Source organism: Borostomias antarcticus (assembly GCF_949987555.1).
Source record: "Borostomias antarcticus genome assembly, chromosome: 27".
NCBI classification, from domain to species: Eukaryota; Metazoa; Chordata; class Actinopteri; order Stomiiformes; family Stomiidae; genus Borostomias; species Borostomias antarcticus.
In genome coordinates this window covers 3587706-3603421 of record NC_140260.1, presented here as the reverse complement: position 1 = coordinate 3603421, position 15716 = coordinate 3587706, and the positions used below count along the sequence as shown (strand labels likewise).

General features: G+C 45.6%; 2 long non-coding RNA genes across 2 annotated transcripts; both read right to left on the bottom strand.

Moving 5' to 3' along the window:
• Positions 1–6461: 6461 nt before the first annotated feature.
• LOC311326451 lies at positions 6462–7202 on the bottom strand. Its single transcript, XR_014631060.1, has 3 exons — positions 7139–7202; positions 6980–7051; positions 6462–6863 (listed from the first exon to the last, which is right to left on the bottom strand). It is a non-coding gene; the product is annotated as an uncharacterized lncRNA (long non-coding RNA).
• Positions 7203–8010: 808 nt separating this feature from the next.
• LOC311326458 lies at positions 8011–9137 on the bottom strand. Its single transcript, XR_014631061.1, has 3 exons — positions 8500–9137; positions 8352–8411; positions 8011–8255 (listed from the first exon to the last, which is right to left on the bottom strand). It is a non-coding gene; the product is annotated as an uncharacterized lncRNA (long non-coding RNA).
• Positions 9138–15716: the final 6579 nt, after the last annotated feature.

Below are 15716 nucleotides of genomic sequence, written 5' to 3'. Positions count from 1 at the left end.
CGCCAGGTGCGCAGAAAAGTCCTGGATATGGGGGACGGGGTAGCGGTCCGGCTTTGATGCGTCGTTGAGGCGGCGGTAATCCCCACATGGGCGCCACCCGCCATCTGGCTTGGGGACGATGTGCAGGGGAGATGCCCAGGGGCTGTTCGAGCGCCTAACGATGCCAATCTGCTCCATGTGCGCAAACTCCGCCCTGGCGACAGCCAGCTTCTCCGGGTTGAGGCGTCTGGCCCTGGCGTGGAGGGGAGGTCCAGTAGTTTCAATGTGATGCTCCACACCGTGTTTCACCGTGGGCGCAGAGAAGGTGGGCTTAGCGAGGTCGGGGAATTCGGCGAGCAGCCGAAGGTACTGGTCGCTTTCGGCGAGCGTGTTGGACAGCCCGCTGTAGACCGCCTCCCCCTGAGTACAGGCGAAGGAAGCGAAAGTCTGTGAGTTGACCAGGCGCCTGTTCCCCGCATCAACTAACAGGTTGTGGGCGCACAGAAAGTCTACGCCCAGGAGGGGAAACGTGACAGCTGCGACGACAAAGTCCCACGTAAAGCGTTGGCCTTCAAAGCACACGTCCGCTGCCCTGATGCCGTAGGTACGGATAGGCGTGCCGTCTGCGCCCGCCAATTTAGGACCGTGCTCCCCCTTTGCCACGTCCGATCCCCCTGCCTGAATGATGCTCCACTGTGCGCCAGTGTCGCAAAGGAACTTACGATCGGAGACGGTGTCGTGTATGAAGAGCAGCCTGTTGGTGGCGCCAGCGCTCAGGGCCACTACCGAGCGCTGGCTCCGCCGTTTCCCGTCGGTCCGAAGGTGCAAGGTGAGCGACAACGCCTGGCCTTGGCGCCAAATGTGGCATGGTAAAAGCAATGGCCCGCGGCGTTACCCTGCTGGCCGGAGGGTCTGGCGTCGTCCTTCATCCTCCTGCGACGATCCGGTGGTGGGGCAGCCACGGGAGCGAGCAGTTCAGTGGACCGTTGAGGCATGGCCAAGACAAACCGGTCCGCCTCCCTGGCTAGGGCGCGGGGTCCTACGATGGTGGTATTAGCTAGCGCCATCCTGACTGGAGCAGGCAGTGTGCGCATGAACAGCTCTGTGAAAAGGATCATGGGGTCTTCCGTACCGAGCAGGTTGAGCATCCTCTCCATACGCGCAGAGGGCCTCTCGTCTCCCAAGTCCGACATGTCAAATAGGCGACGGACCCTCTCAGCAGTGGACAGTTCAAATGTGTCGAGGAGTAGGGCCTTGAGGCGCTCATATTTGTCCGTCGTCGGGGGGGCAGACAAAAACCCCACCACTCGAGCTGCAGTGGAGCTGCCCAACATTGCCACAACATGGTTGTACCTGTCGTCGTCATCATCAATGTTGCTTTTGTTGAAATGAGCCTCTACAATAGCAAACCATGCAGTAGGAGTTGCGTCCCAGAACTCTGGAAGCTTTAGAGTGGGAGCGCGCGCACCATGCGTCACTCTGACAGGGGATGGTGATTGCTGCCGTTGGCTCGAACGTCTTCCTCGGCCGGCCATTTTGCAGACTGTTCAGTCGCTTGTTTTTTGTACACAATAATGTTAACAAAAACGCACGTCGGGGTCACCAGTGTGGTGCCGGAGGAAAAAGGAAAGACGTAGGTAACGTAACATCAACTGTTTAATCCAAAACATGTGTTGAGAACAGCAAGTTGCAACAGCAATACTAGTCCCCCTGGCACCTCGCGCCAGATCCCAGTTCCCACCCACTAGACAACCTAGAGAGAGGGGAACACGAACCTATAATGTAGTCACTACAGTTTCATTATTTTTAAGTATGGGTTATTAACCCCATGGGTTTGTATAATGTGATTTGTTTAAAAATATGTAGGCTATGGTTATAATTTACATCGATTTCTGTTGCTCTAAATCATATGATTGCCCAGTTAAAAGCAGTATGACATTAATTACCCATTTCGGTGCAGTGTTCTTTGAATTGAGATTTCCAACATGAATATGGAAAGAGTTGTGAGGTGCAGGAATGTGTATATATAATATATTATCATTCTTAAGTTAATACTTTTGGATTAATCACAAACAAGAATCACAGGCAGTAATGTAGGATCGATGCGATCCTACTAACAAATACTGGGTTGGGTTGATATTTGATCGCAGATGCGATCGCATATGACCACAAAATGAAATGATTTCAAGTTGAACAAATGTTTTGAGGGTAACACAGAGAGTTCTGATAATGTAAAGGGGATTTGACTCAGCCAAAATTAATTTACACGAAGGCCTACAAGAAAAACATGTACAATTTACAAATTGATTTAAAAAATTCCCCACGCCCACAATAGTAAGAAATATGTTTTCACGTCAACGTAATGTGATGTCACAAGTGCTGTCCCATTCCTTGTTATACCAATTCGAGCCCTTGCAGCCTCTCACACTCGATCACTTCACCAGATGACGTAAATAAGTCTGTGAGGGCTCAGGGCTTGAGGGTTTAGGGGGGACATTGGGACTGGGCCAGACTCCCTCTTTCTGAGAGACACCTCTCACTCTCCCTCACTGTCTTATTTTATTTTTCATATGAATCACTAAATGTATATTTTATTATCTTGTCTCCTGTGTTAACTAGCACAGCTAACAGGAGTGGATAGGCATAAGGTTCAACAACCATCACTACTGTGAGTTTAGTTAACTTGGTGCAGATCTGTAGTCATGGGTACAGACTGACAAGATCAGGGCTATGAGCTCCTATGAGCTCCAGAGAGACCGGAGATCACGGGTATGAGCTCCTATGAGCTCCAGAGAGACCGGAGATCAGGGCTATGAGCTCCTATGAGCTCTAGAGAGACCGGAGATCAGGGCTATGAGCTCCTATGAGCTCCAGAGAGACCGGAGATCAGGGCTATGAGCTCCTATGAGCTCCAGAGAGACCGGAGATCACGGGTATGAGCTCCTATGAGCTCCAGAGAGACCGGAGATCACGGGTATGAGCTCCTATGAGCTCCAGAGAGACCGGAGATCAGGGCTATGAGCTCCTATGAGCTCCAGAGAGACCGAAGATCACGGGTATGAGCTCCAGAGAGACCGGAGATCACGGGTATGAGCTCCAGAGAGACCGGAGATCACGGGTATGAGCTCCAGAGAGACCGGAGATCACGGGTATGAGCTCCAGAGAGACCGGAGACCACCGGGTCTAAGCCGGCCCTTCACAGCCCTTCACAGCCTTTAGAGAGAGTTTAGAGAAGCTTGTGATTCTTGCACTTTGCCTTCAGCACTAGATTATGCTCTTAGTCACTTGTTTTAGAAAGAAGATGCACTTGTGAGTTCTGGCAAGTAGTAGTACATTGGCTCTTCCTATGTTAAATGCAATTATTGTTAGTCGCTTTGGATAAAAGCGTCTGCTAAATGACTGTAATGTAATGTAATGTAATGTTGTCTCAGCCATCCTGGATTGGTCCGGTTTGACCTTGAGGACATTCCCATCGCCGTGGCGACCGAGGGAGGGAGGGAAGGGTTGAAGTTTTTATAAAGTATTGTAGAACATTTTGATAAATCACGTTTGATACAACACGCTAAAGCAATATGTGAATCACTGTAAGGTCATGAAATACACTGGATATTTGAGATACACTGTAAAAGTTCAGTTTAATTTCATTTGTAGTAAACCATGTATCCCTGTTCAGACACTGGAAATGTGGTAACAGACAGGTTTAAGCAATTACCAAGGAAATGTAATCCCTTCAATTCTCCACCAGATGGTGGTAGAGGTGTGATAGGCAGGAAGGGTTTTATGTGAAGGAGAGTCAGTTCCACTAGGGAGAAGTGAGAGAGAACAGTAGGCAGGCTCGTGTAATTCATTCAAGTCTACACCAGGGGGAGCTAGAGATAGTAGTATGTTTGGGGAAGCGCTGTGTCTGTAACGTCCCATGTATTTTTTGGCGTGGCTGGAAGCCGCGCAGCTAGTATAGCGTTTGTCGGGTTATCAATCCCTCCCTCCCTTACTCCCTTACTCCCGACAATGTTGGCCTGCATCTCTCTGTTGGCAATACAAGAGGCAGTAGTCCCAGGACACCAAAATCGACCAGCCGATTTCCACTGCACAAGTAGAGTAGTGGTCAGAGCATTGGACTCACACCCGGGAGACCGGGGTTTAAGACCCGGTATGGATGACCTTATGGGACTATACCCCAAACCTCCACATGTTCATCCTTTCACTCCAACCTTTACCCCTTGCCTTATAGGTCAGATCCTGTCCCAACCCCAACCCTTATTCTAACCCCAACCCACACTAGGGACTGGAAGAAGGGCACCAAAACCAACCTGCCGATCCCCACTGCACAAGTAGAGTAATGGTCAGAACAATTGGACTCCCACGCGGGGGCCGGTCGGGGATAGTTGGAACAGACTGACAGCCAATCAGATTGCAGTATATATCATGCATTCGAAGTGGAGGATGTGGGAGACCGGGGTTCTACTCTCGGTCAATAGTGATTGCAATATATCAATGATGCTGATCTCCTTGACTACTTATGTATACCCAACCATCTGTCTGTTCTTATGTATACCCAACCATCTGTCTGTTCTTATGTATACCCAACCATCTGTCTGTTCTTATGTATACCCAACCATCTGTCTGTTCTTATGTATACCCAACCATCTGTCTGTTCTTATGTATACCCAACCATCTGTCTGTTCTTATGTATACCCAACCATCTGTCTGTTCTTATGTATACCCAACCATCTGTCTGTTCTTATGTATACCCAACCATCTGTCTGTTCTTATGTATACCCAACCATCTGTCTGTTCTTATGTATACCCAACCATCTGTCTGTTCTTATGTATACCCAACCATCTGTCTGTTCTTATGTATACCCAACCATCTGTCTGAATGTGAAAGGGGTTAAGAAATTAAAACTTGTCACACTTGCCACATCTTTTCCTCTGAGTGTTCTTTGTTGTGGCCTAACTGTTTATGCTTTCACAGAGGATACACTACATCAATTCATTCATTTGTTCGTTAAGTTAATAATTCCTTCATTCATTATTTCTGAAAAATACCGGTACATCATTCTGTGCATTACTCATAAACTTCCCTAAACGTTTCCAGTTGTTGGTGTGCTTTGAAATTGTGAATTGTGAAAAAATTAATATTGATTATGGTAGATATTTGAATATAGATATTTTAACTGCGTGGTAATGGCTGACCTGGACAGAAAATAATAGATATATTAAGTCATAGTTATACCACTGTGTTTGTGACTTACTTCTCTGCCTCACACGAGCACACACAGACACTATGCTTGCACTTACTTTGAACTGTCTTTACCATAAGTGATGGCAAAGGTGGGCACTATTGATCATCCTCTTCACCCAATCAGCACAGTGCACTTTTTCTTCTTTGCTTGGAGACCAGGGTATGATCTCCCATCAGGGAGATATCATATTAATATTCTCACAGATATAATAACACTCAATCTGGATTCTGTATAAATCATATGCTATATTATTGCACTATGAAGAACAACCAGATCAGTTCATTGTTAACCATTATACCTTTTTGTTTGATCTTCTGATCCTATTTTCTGCAGTTCTCAAATCTGCATTGTAAGTCAGGTGAATATCAAGTAAGACAGTCATTGTCAATGCCATCTGTATGTTTTACTTTGAACAAAACAGTGCATACAGTAGACACATGACACATCAATAAAAGTACACATTTATTAGGCTCTAAAAAAATGTACACATCCAAACACACACATGGTAATGATAAATACTATTACAAAATTGAATTGAACACACACACACATAAGGAAGCCAACATAGGAAAACACACATTGAAAATGTAACTATTTACAAGGAAGACGTATCGCCCACACCAATCATTTCCCCTTTTCCACCTCCCATCTCTGTTTTTCCTTGAGGTAAAAAACAGACTCCTTAAAGTCTTTCCAGGTCATTTCCTTGTCCATGCCCTGGTCATTGTACAAGGAGAAGACCTTAGCTGGGCAGTAAATGTACTTCCCTGCAACACCAGGGAAGCCTGTGTGGACATGAGGACTGTTTGGGCCCTGCTTTAATGCCATGTGACAAAAACGGCACAAACGACCTGTGTGCTGCAGGGTGTCAGACCTCTTCCTCTTTTTCTGCCCTCTCTCCTCCACCCTCTTCTTTGTGTCCTCCAGTTCTTGCTGAAACTTTTTTTTGGTCCCCACAAAGTCTTTAAATGGCATTTTGGGGTTTGTGAGACCCTCAGGACCATAGGCTTTAAAAACCTTACTGGAGCAGTAAAAATAATGGACAGTGCCCTGCTGGGAGAAGAAATGGATGGAGGAGCCGTCATTTTCAAACATGGACTTTAGCTGACCACAGGAAAGACATGTCTTTGTTTGTTTCTTGCGTCCTTCTGGCTGTTGTTGTTGTTGTTGTTGTTGTTGTTGTTGTTGTTGCTGCTGCCTCTCCATGATGCCCAGCACAATGTTCTCGATGGCGTCCTCAGTTAAAGGTGTGGCTGCAGCAGGTTCACATGGATTCACAACAGCTGGAGACAAGGTAACAACTGGCACACTAACAGTCTCACTCCCCTCTGTTAAAGCGTGCCATAGATGCTGTCTCTCCTGTAGCTTCTCTGGGCTGATGTTCAATTAGGGGTTGGTGAAAGTATTTCGGTGATGGAAGATCCGAGATGTTGTCTATCAACTCAGGCTGAGGAGGGAGGTGCCACAATGACACCATCTTCATGGGATTGCTCACAGGAGGAGAGCCCGGCCATAGACCCATGGATTCCAACTCCGTCTTCATCCATATCTTCTGCTGCTGTGAACAGGTCCACTGGCTCACATCATGGTCATAGCCGGGAAGTTGGGGAGGAGGACAGCTGGGGTGGCTTGAACTGCCTGGTAATGGATAGAATATAATAAACAATATTTTGAGTCATAGGTATACCACTGTGTTTGTGACACTTCTCTGCCTCACATGGGCAGACACAGAGACACAATATTAATACACTTACTTTGAGTTGCCTCTATACGTGATGGCAGAGGTGTACTGGGCACTGCTGACAGCTCATGAGAGGAGAGAGGCTCTGAGAATACAAATTATTATTTTAAGAATCAAAATCCCTATTAAAACAGGAAGAAATCTTACACATTTGAACCAATTTCATATTTACCAGTAAGAGAAGTACTAGTCCCTGAGCTGCATCCTTCAGCATGAGGTTCAGATTGTGCCGAATCTATAGAAAGGAAATGTAATAGATGACATGTTCATGAGGACAGCTACCGTATTGGCAACAACAAATAAATAATACAATTATAATTCTCTATTTACCGGTTTCTATTTAATCAGTGAAATAATACTTGATAAAAATGCATACTTTGGGGGACTTCCTGCCTCACTGTAGACTGCGGAAACAAAGCCAGTAGCTGTTTTGGAATGGGTGGATGCTTCACAAGAGCTGGGTGCTTCACACTTGCAGATGGACCTGTTGAAATTATGAATAGACATTTACAACATTAGGTGGTGAATGAGGGTGGAAGAACTATGTGCATTTGGAGATATTCACCATGGGAAGAGAGACCAGACGCTACAGCGGAAATGACTTCAGAAGGCCTTGATTGAGTGGCAGTGGGTTTGCTCCTTACTGTAAAAGAAAACATACTGAGTCACTCTCCACCATATTACTAGATGTATGTAATAGTCACTCTCCTAACCTGATCATGTCCCCATCTCCTCATATGACTAGATGTATGTAATAGTCACTCTCCTAACCTGATCATGTCCCCATCTCCTCATATGACTAGATGTATGTAATAGTCACTCTCCTAACCTGATTGTCATGTCCCCATCTCCTCAAATTGGGGGTTTTAGGGAAGAATATTTCTTACACAGCAGGGGAAGTCAAGTGACATTACAAAACAACATTTCACACAGTATATAGCATGCAGTGAACTAAATGTTAGTAGTCTTAATTAGTCTTAATCTAAAATGCATGCAAAAAGGGTTGCTGAATGCAACTCCTATATAAAATTCATATGACTTACCTTAACCTCCGGATAATTCATGATGCATTGGACATAACAGTCCGTTTGCTTTTGTTAGTAGAACACAAGAACAAAATTGGACATCAGAACAAGGCCAGAACACGGCCAAAACAATAAACCAGTGTAAGAAGCCTTCAGTCATGGTGGAGGCGTTCTGTGTCTCAGAACTCTTCCACCACTCTGATGGAGATGAACCTCGGCCTGTAGACACAGCTGGGGCTCCTGTGACTGCAGCTCCTGGTCAATCTGAGGACATGAAAATAACATTCTCACTGTTGATCATGATCATTTGCAAAAACACAGTGACCAGGAAAAGTAACAAAATATTTTCAATTAACTCACCCTGGATAAATTTGGAGGGAGAAATACTTAACATTGCCCTGTCAAGCTCCTCGTCATCATCTGTAAAATAAAACACAGACATCACTATGACTAGCACATTACATTAGGATAAATGTTTTTCTTATAAGGGTGTTTGACACTGACATACCTGTAGATTGAGACAGAGGTGTGGCAGTCAGAAGAGTGGGGGGGTTCAGGGATTTGGTCTGCTGGTCTAACAGGTATTTTTGCAACCTGTGCATTTTGGTTCCAGCTGCACACTTCTGGCGCATGATGAAGGTAGCAAATCCATCAGCCCTGCTGTCCCAAACTTCCTTCCAGGTGTCTTTCGCTCTGACACCAAAGCCAACCAGGTTGTCCTCTTCTGAAAGCCGTGGTGGAGCAGTGGACCGCTCAGCTTCATATTTGAGGAGAGACCTTATCTCCTCGAAACTGAGGGCATACTCCTCAAAGGAGACAAGACTGTCCTTGTGGTGTCCTTCTGCCACAAAGACACCAGTGTCTCTCCTTCTGGACAGTCCTGATCAGGTACACTGTGTACCCCACATCGTTCTCCAACAGCCATCTGAAGGATTTGCCCTTGTATTTACCAAACTGGAGGATATACTCCCCAAGCACTTCACTCCGGTTTGTGTAATCCCCTCCTCTGTTAAAAACCACAGTCCTGGCATTCACCCTGGCCACATCGTCTTTGACTGGCGCTGACCTGTCTTGTAATGAGCGGTCATTTTTAATTTTTCTTGCCTCTTCTGAAGGCTCCTGCCGCAAAAAGCCCAAGGGCCCCTTCCGGAAGCAAACAGTCCCCTTCCCCGGGAAGATTACACTATGCTTTTGGGACATGTTGATGACTTCTGTAAACGAGAACAACAAAACATACTGTTATATTTGTGGAATTTAAACTTAAGTGTCATAATCATCACTTTAGTACAAATTTGAATAAATTGAGTGTACAGTAAGGCATACTATAACTAGATTACATGTAACCATTACAGAAAAGGAGTAGGGCTACTACTTATATGCTCTAGGCTTAGCTCTAAGCCTTGTAGGCCTATGCCATCACCTTATGACTACACAGACACAACAAGACTGCTGTAACTAGCAAAGTAGCATACCCATTTACAGGAGCAAAGTAGCCTACCCATTTACAGGAGCAAAGTAGCATACCCATTTACAGGAGCAAAGTAGCCTACCCATTTACAGGAGCAAAGTAGCCTACCCATTTACAGGAGCAAAGTAGCCTACCCATTTACAGGAGCAAAGTAGCATACCCAATATCGAGTAGTTTCAAACTAGACAACCAGATTATCATTCCACATTATTGGTAACGATACACCAGCTGTGCGGGTCGAGTGAATCTGTGATCCACACTAGAATATGAAACATAACATGGTCGTGGCTGAGTGTCATGTCTTAACAAGATTGGATCATGTCAACATGATTAAAAGTACACTTTTCATGAGTCAACGATGTAATATTGTATAAGGTCTGTGCCTTTTTCTTTGATTAGAAACTAGATCTTTTCTGGACGTCGTGGAAAGGGCCTGATCCCGACTAGACTGTGAGGGCCCGGATAGCTCAGTCGGTAGAGCATCAGACTTTTAATCTGAGGGTCCAGGATTCAAGGATGCTAGAATATTGCAGAAATGATCCTTTGGAATTGACTCACTGCAAGAATATTGCAAAATGCGGTACAGTTCTGCGAGGCCTGCGACCTAGACTGCACAGTGAACACTGCACAATCATCTCCAATTCCCATTGCAAATGTATGCTGCCCTCTAATTGTCCAAATGTATGAAATGCCACAGAAGCACCAAAATTGGTGAAGCTCTCTCTTACATAACACTCACCTAATGTAGTGGCTCTGGGACCTTTGGAAAAATGTATTTGTCAGTCAAAAGTCACTTCCAAAAGCCTGTCAAAAGTCTCTTCCAACGCCCAGGGGCCTCATTTATCAAAGAGCGTGTAAATTCAGGTGTAAAAGAGGGCGTACGACGAAAACGCGGAAAATGCGAAATGTAGCGTACGACGAGAATATTTACACGCTTTTCGGATCTATCAAAAATGTCGTATGCCCTTTTCTGCACGAGAAATCCGAGACCGGCGGGGAAGAGAGCGTACGCGCACGCGCCCCGTGTTCCGCCCCCTCCACGCCCTAATCCAACCATATATGGTCAAAACCAGGAGTGGCCAAACGTGGTTTCCCGGAAGGAACCGGCTTAAAAAGGTAGCGTGGAGCACCCAGGCGGGACAATGAAACATGGAACGAAGAGCAAAGAAGAGGAACTTTTCGGAGACGGAGGTGCATGTGCTAGTTGGTGAGGTCCACGTGAGGAAGGCAATCCTCTTCGGAAGGTATAAATCGCCTACGTTTGTCTGTTTGCTCCTACAGCTTAGTAGCCTACTTTAGCTACGTGTTGTGCATCTAGGATTGGGCATACACGGACATACTGTAACATGTGGCTGCGAGTGAAGCAAACATTCCCAACATCATGTGGCCGGCTATGATTGATTTAGGACCACAAACATGTAACAATAACCCCAGATGATCACTTCATAATGTTGGACCACATTAGACATTGTCCCCCATGGGAGATTAATACTCATCTAAATCACCCGGTAAATCACAGCATTTATTTGACTGCCAACAGAAAAACATATCAAATGAATATGGCTGCACAATGAAATGTTTAATGCATAATCAAGTTCACAGACAAACTCAAAGAAAATGATTGAAATTTTCTCCAGACTCTGACGTGGGGTGGGACTCAGAGGAGGGGGAGTCTGCAGTGGTCCTGGACCTGACGGTCATGCCCCCGCGAGTTGCAGCCTCCACCTCCAGCGCCACGACCTCCAGTGCCTCCACCTTCTTATCAGCTTTGAATATATATCTTGGCAAACATAACACGGGATGATGTACAAGGAGGGGACAGATACCTAGTGAAAGTACTATTGGTTGCTAGTAATAAGACAATAACGAGGGCTTGGTATAAGGTGGAACGCCCAACCAAGGAGCAGTGGTGGGTGTTGTGGAGGAGATGTATGTTAGGGAGAGGTTCACGCATGCATTGAGGATGCAGGAAGGAAAGTTTGAAGGGAGATGGGAAAAATGGATGGATTATAGAAGGAAGTGTGATGATACCACTAATATTAAAATTGTCATATTTGAGTAAGAAAAAAAAGCTGCATGGATGGATGTACCCATAAGCTGTTATTGTAGGTTTTTATGTTTTATTGTATTGTCGTTGTATGGATGGAAAATGCTAATAAAGATTAAAAGTAAATAAGACAAAGAATATGTATCTTGGCTATGGACACACCAACAAGCCAGCCGTCACGCGCAGCGCCTGCCTCCAGTCTAGCCCTACCCTGCTGTGCGCCAGGATGAGTCATGCGTGGAGCCAGGCCACCGTGCCACTACACTTGTGATGAGCATGTCGGCGTCACATATGATTTGGGTATTTCTAGTGTGCACATTTTAGCGATTCACATAGACGTATTCATTCACTGATGGTGCCCTTATGTGGGTGCAGTCGCCATCGCCGTCACCTCTTTGGAGTTCTATCTCGGCTAGTAGGCCGAGTAGCGCCGGATTCATTTAGGCTCGCATTACGCACAGGAGGACTGTCATGTATATGCTTACCAAAGAGCAAACAGGTCCACATGATCACATATTAATGACAATCTAATTGGTCAATTATTGCCGTTTGATGGAGTGCCTGCATTAGGTGTGTGACATATAGCGCGGAAAGGTTTGGGACAGCGCATAGGTTCATTTTGGGGAACAAATCCATATCGGAGCATGAATGAGCCGGTTAGAGGACATGTCTAATCTTGCATTGCGATATATGTTTGTGCTGAATTGGGCTATTAGCCTACATGTATGTGCGTTCATGAACTGTCGCTCTTATTCTCTCCGTCAAACATAGTAATTCACCGACGCACCACCTGCGTCGCCAGTTCCCCCTGTGTTCAAGAAGGGCGTAGAACACCGTGTAAATCGGTAGGACAAGCTGAGAGGTGTCCTACAAAAGCGCGGAGAAAGGCGACTAAATTTTCGCCCTTTCGGCTTGATAAAACGCAATGTGGGGGGGGCAAATGGCGTACGCCTGAACTCGCGAAAAAGACCGTGTAAAAGAAGGCGTACCTCAATGATAAATGAGGCCCCAGGTCTCCATCAAACAACTGACATTTTATCCTGCCCTCTAGTGGTACAGATGTGGGAAGTTAGAAATGTCACATGCTGCAGCATTTCACCTTCGCGGTATTTGGCAGGGAAATCCCGTTGGAAATCTCGTGGGATTTCAGACGGGTGTTATTTCGTTTTAGTGATGCACCACCGCCAGGTGGCGTCTTTGAGTAGATTTAGCAGGCTGGGCTCTGTTTTTCTCCTATAGTCTACGAATGAAGCATCATTAAGTTTCACATTCTTTAATTTAAATGCTCTGTTGTAAAGCACTTTGAGCTGAATTTATCTGTATGAAAGGTGCTATACAAATAACGTTTAATTGTTATTATTACCTTGTTCTCAAACACATGTTTTCTCCATCTGGATGTAATTTAATTATTACGAACACCTATATCTAGGCCTACAGTAGCCTATCTATCTCGGTAACTGACGTCGGGTCAAGACGTGGTACTGTAGCTGTTAGGTCAAATGCGCTAAATAACAGTATTGTAAATATATTTGTTAGTAAAGATGTGCTGAACGTGGGGGTTTTGCGTTTTGTTTCTGGAACGCATTCAACTGGTAGGCTACTCGTAAACCCCGGAAGTAAATTTGAAGACGGGGCACCAGCTAATGTACCCAAGTCTGAGCGCAGTAGACTATATGGCTTCAGCACGATACAAAGAAAAAATAAGCTTGATCGACTTGTGGATCCATACAAAATTGACATAGTCGCCATGAGTAAAGATCACTCATTGCCAATCATATCCGGACATTAACTATCTTGTGCATAGATAGCGGCAGGTTTGACAGTGAGTGCGTTCACATGCACAATATACACAATATTTTGTTACTTGAATGATCTTGAATATATATATATATTCAAGATCATTCAAATAAGAAAATATCGTGTATGTTTTTATTTATTTATACCGGCCGCCAGCCGTTCCATGAACGGCTATAGGGAATACGCAGTTTCACGCTGGCTACAGCCTATTATATGCACAGTTTCGCGCTACGTAGGCTATTATAAATAAGTATTATTCATTGGGGGAGCTTGGACTCGCTGGGGACTGGTGGAGAGACGCAGAGCCTCCCCAGACGCAACATCCTCCAGTTGGCTGAAGAGCTGCGCGCTCTGGCGTCCAAACAGCCACCGGCGGCGCCCCTCGCAGTGTCCACAGAAGAATACCCCCACCAAAATACCTGCATGGTGAAGACAAGCTGCCGAACTGTCTACCAATGCATGAAGTGCACCTTGGCTGTCTGTGAGAGGCTATAGCAGAGGATATGTGCGAAGTGTATTTGAGCTGCCGCCTCAACCGTGCGTAAGAGCAGAGCGCATCAACTCGTGTATAGCTACAACTAGTAGCCCATAGCCATTAAAACGGCTTATTGATTTATTCATATATCAACTAGATAATTTGATAATAATGAGTAGCCTAGTAGGCTATAAAAGGAATTCAATAGGGCCTAATAAGCCTAATAAGTTGTAGCCTAGGCTACAGTACAATCACAAGACGCATAGGCCTAGCCTACCGTAAAAAGCGTTGCGTTCTCATAGGCCTATATTAACTTAGATAATTATTAATTATGCTCAGGTCATAATGTCCGTTGAAAATAATTCCCTCTAAGCAGAATTTTAATAGTCTTAAAATAGGCAAAAATTAAATTTCCATATATTCTGATTCCTTCTGGCCTATATAAAAAAAAACATTTTTTTAATGTGTAGCCTAGGCTATAGGCTTCTGCGATGAACAAAACAGCCACAATGTAGCCTGCTTAGCGAGCGAGAGGGCAGTCTACCATAAAGTGTAGGCTATAGCCTAACCATAATGTAATATATCTAGACTACATGCATTGTGGCATTTCTTTATATAGCCCAGCCTGCAATTGTTTCTCAATAAACAGTTATGTCATCCTCTGAGTCCGAATGTAGGCTAATAGACCGGCAGCTCTAAATGCCTTCCCAATCAATGAGACATGGTTGTAAAAATGATGTTTTATTGATGAAAAGGGTAAAACTGAAAAACATGGAGAGTCATTGCATTGATCGATGCAGTCCGTTCAAATAGGCATCAAAAGATAAAGTAGGCCCATTTAAAATGACCAATTACATCTTCAAATCCCTTCTAATCTTGGCCTTTGATAGGGTTTTTTCCCGCCCTACTGCCAATTATATCCGAACATTAACTATCTTGTGCATACAGAGCACAAACAATGAAACAATGAAACAAATAGATTTCCTCCCTGTCTGTCTGTGGCATTCGCTACCAGCAAACACTGAAAATACAGGTCCTCAATTTATTTAGATTAGACTAGCCTATCCAACTGGACCACTCCAATGAATGTTGAACGTAGCCTACTTTTATTCTTTAGGTTTTACAGAATCGGCCTACAATGTCCACACATGCATGCGCCATCTGACTAGCTCGCCACTCGCCAGCGAACCTGGACTAGACTATTGTAACCCCCCCCCCCCCCCCCCACCAAATTCTTCATCATCATCATCATCTTCATCCGCTTATCCAGGGTCGGGTCGCGGAGGCAGCAGCTCCAGCAGGGGGCCCCAGACATCCCTTTCCCTAGCAGCATCAACCAGCTCTGCCTGGGGAATCTTTAGCCGCTCACAGGCCAGTGCGGAGATGTAGTCCCGCCACCTAGTCCTGGGTCTACCCCGCGGCCTCCTCCCAGCCGGACGCGCCTGGAACACCTCCCTAGGGAGGCGCCCAGGAGGCATCCTCACTAGATGCCCGAACCACCTCAACTGGCTCCTTTCGACGCAAAGGAGCAGCGGCTCTACTCCGAGTCTCTCCCGGATGACTGAACTTCTCACCCGATCTCTCAGGGAGACCCCAGCCACCCTCCGGAGAAAACTCATTTTGGCCGCTTGTATCCGTGATCTCGTTCTTTCGGTCATGACCCATCCTTCATGACCATAGGTGAGGGTGGGGACAAAGATAGACCGGTAGATCGAGAGCTTTGCCTTTTGGCTCAGCTCTCTTTTTGTCACAACAGTGCGGTAAAGCGACTGCAGAACCGCACCAGCTGCTCCAATTCTCCGGCCAAACTCCCTCTCCATGGTTCCCTCACTCGTGAACAAGACCCCCAGATACTTGAACTCCTTCACTTGGGGTAAGGACTCATTTCCTACTCGGAGCGGATTCCAAATTCTTTTATATTCAAATAAACTGGATGGA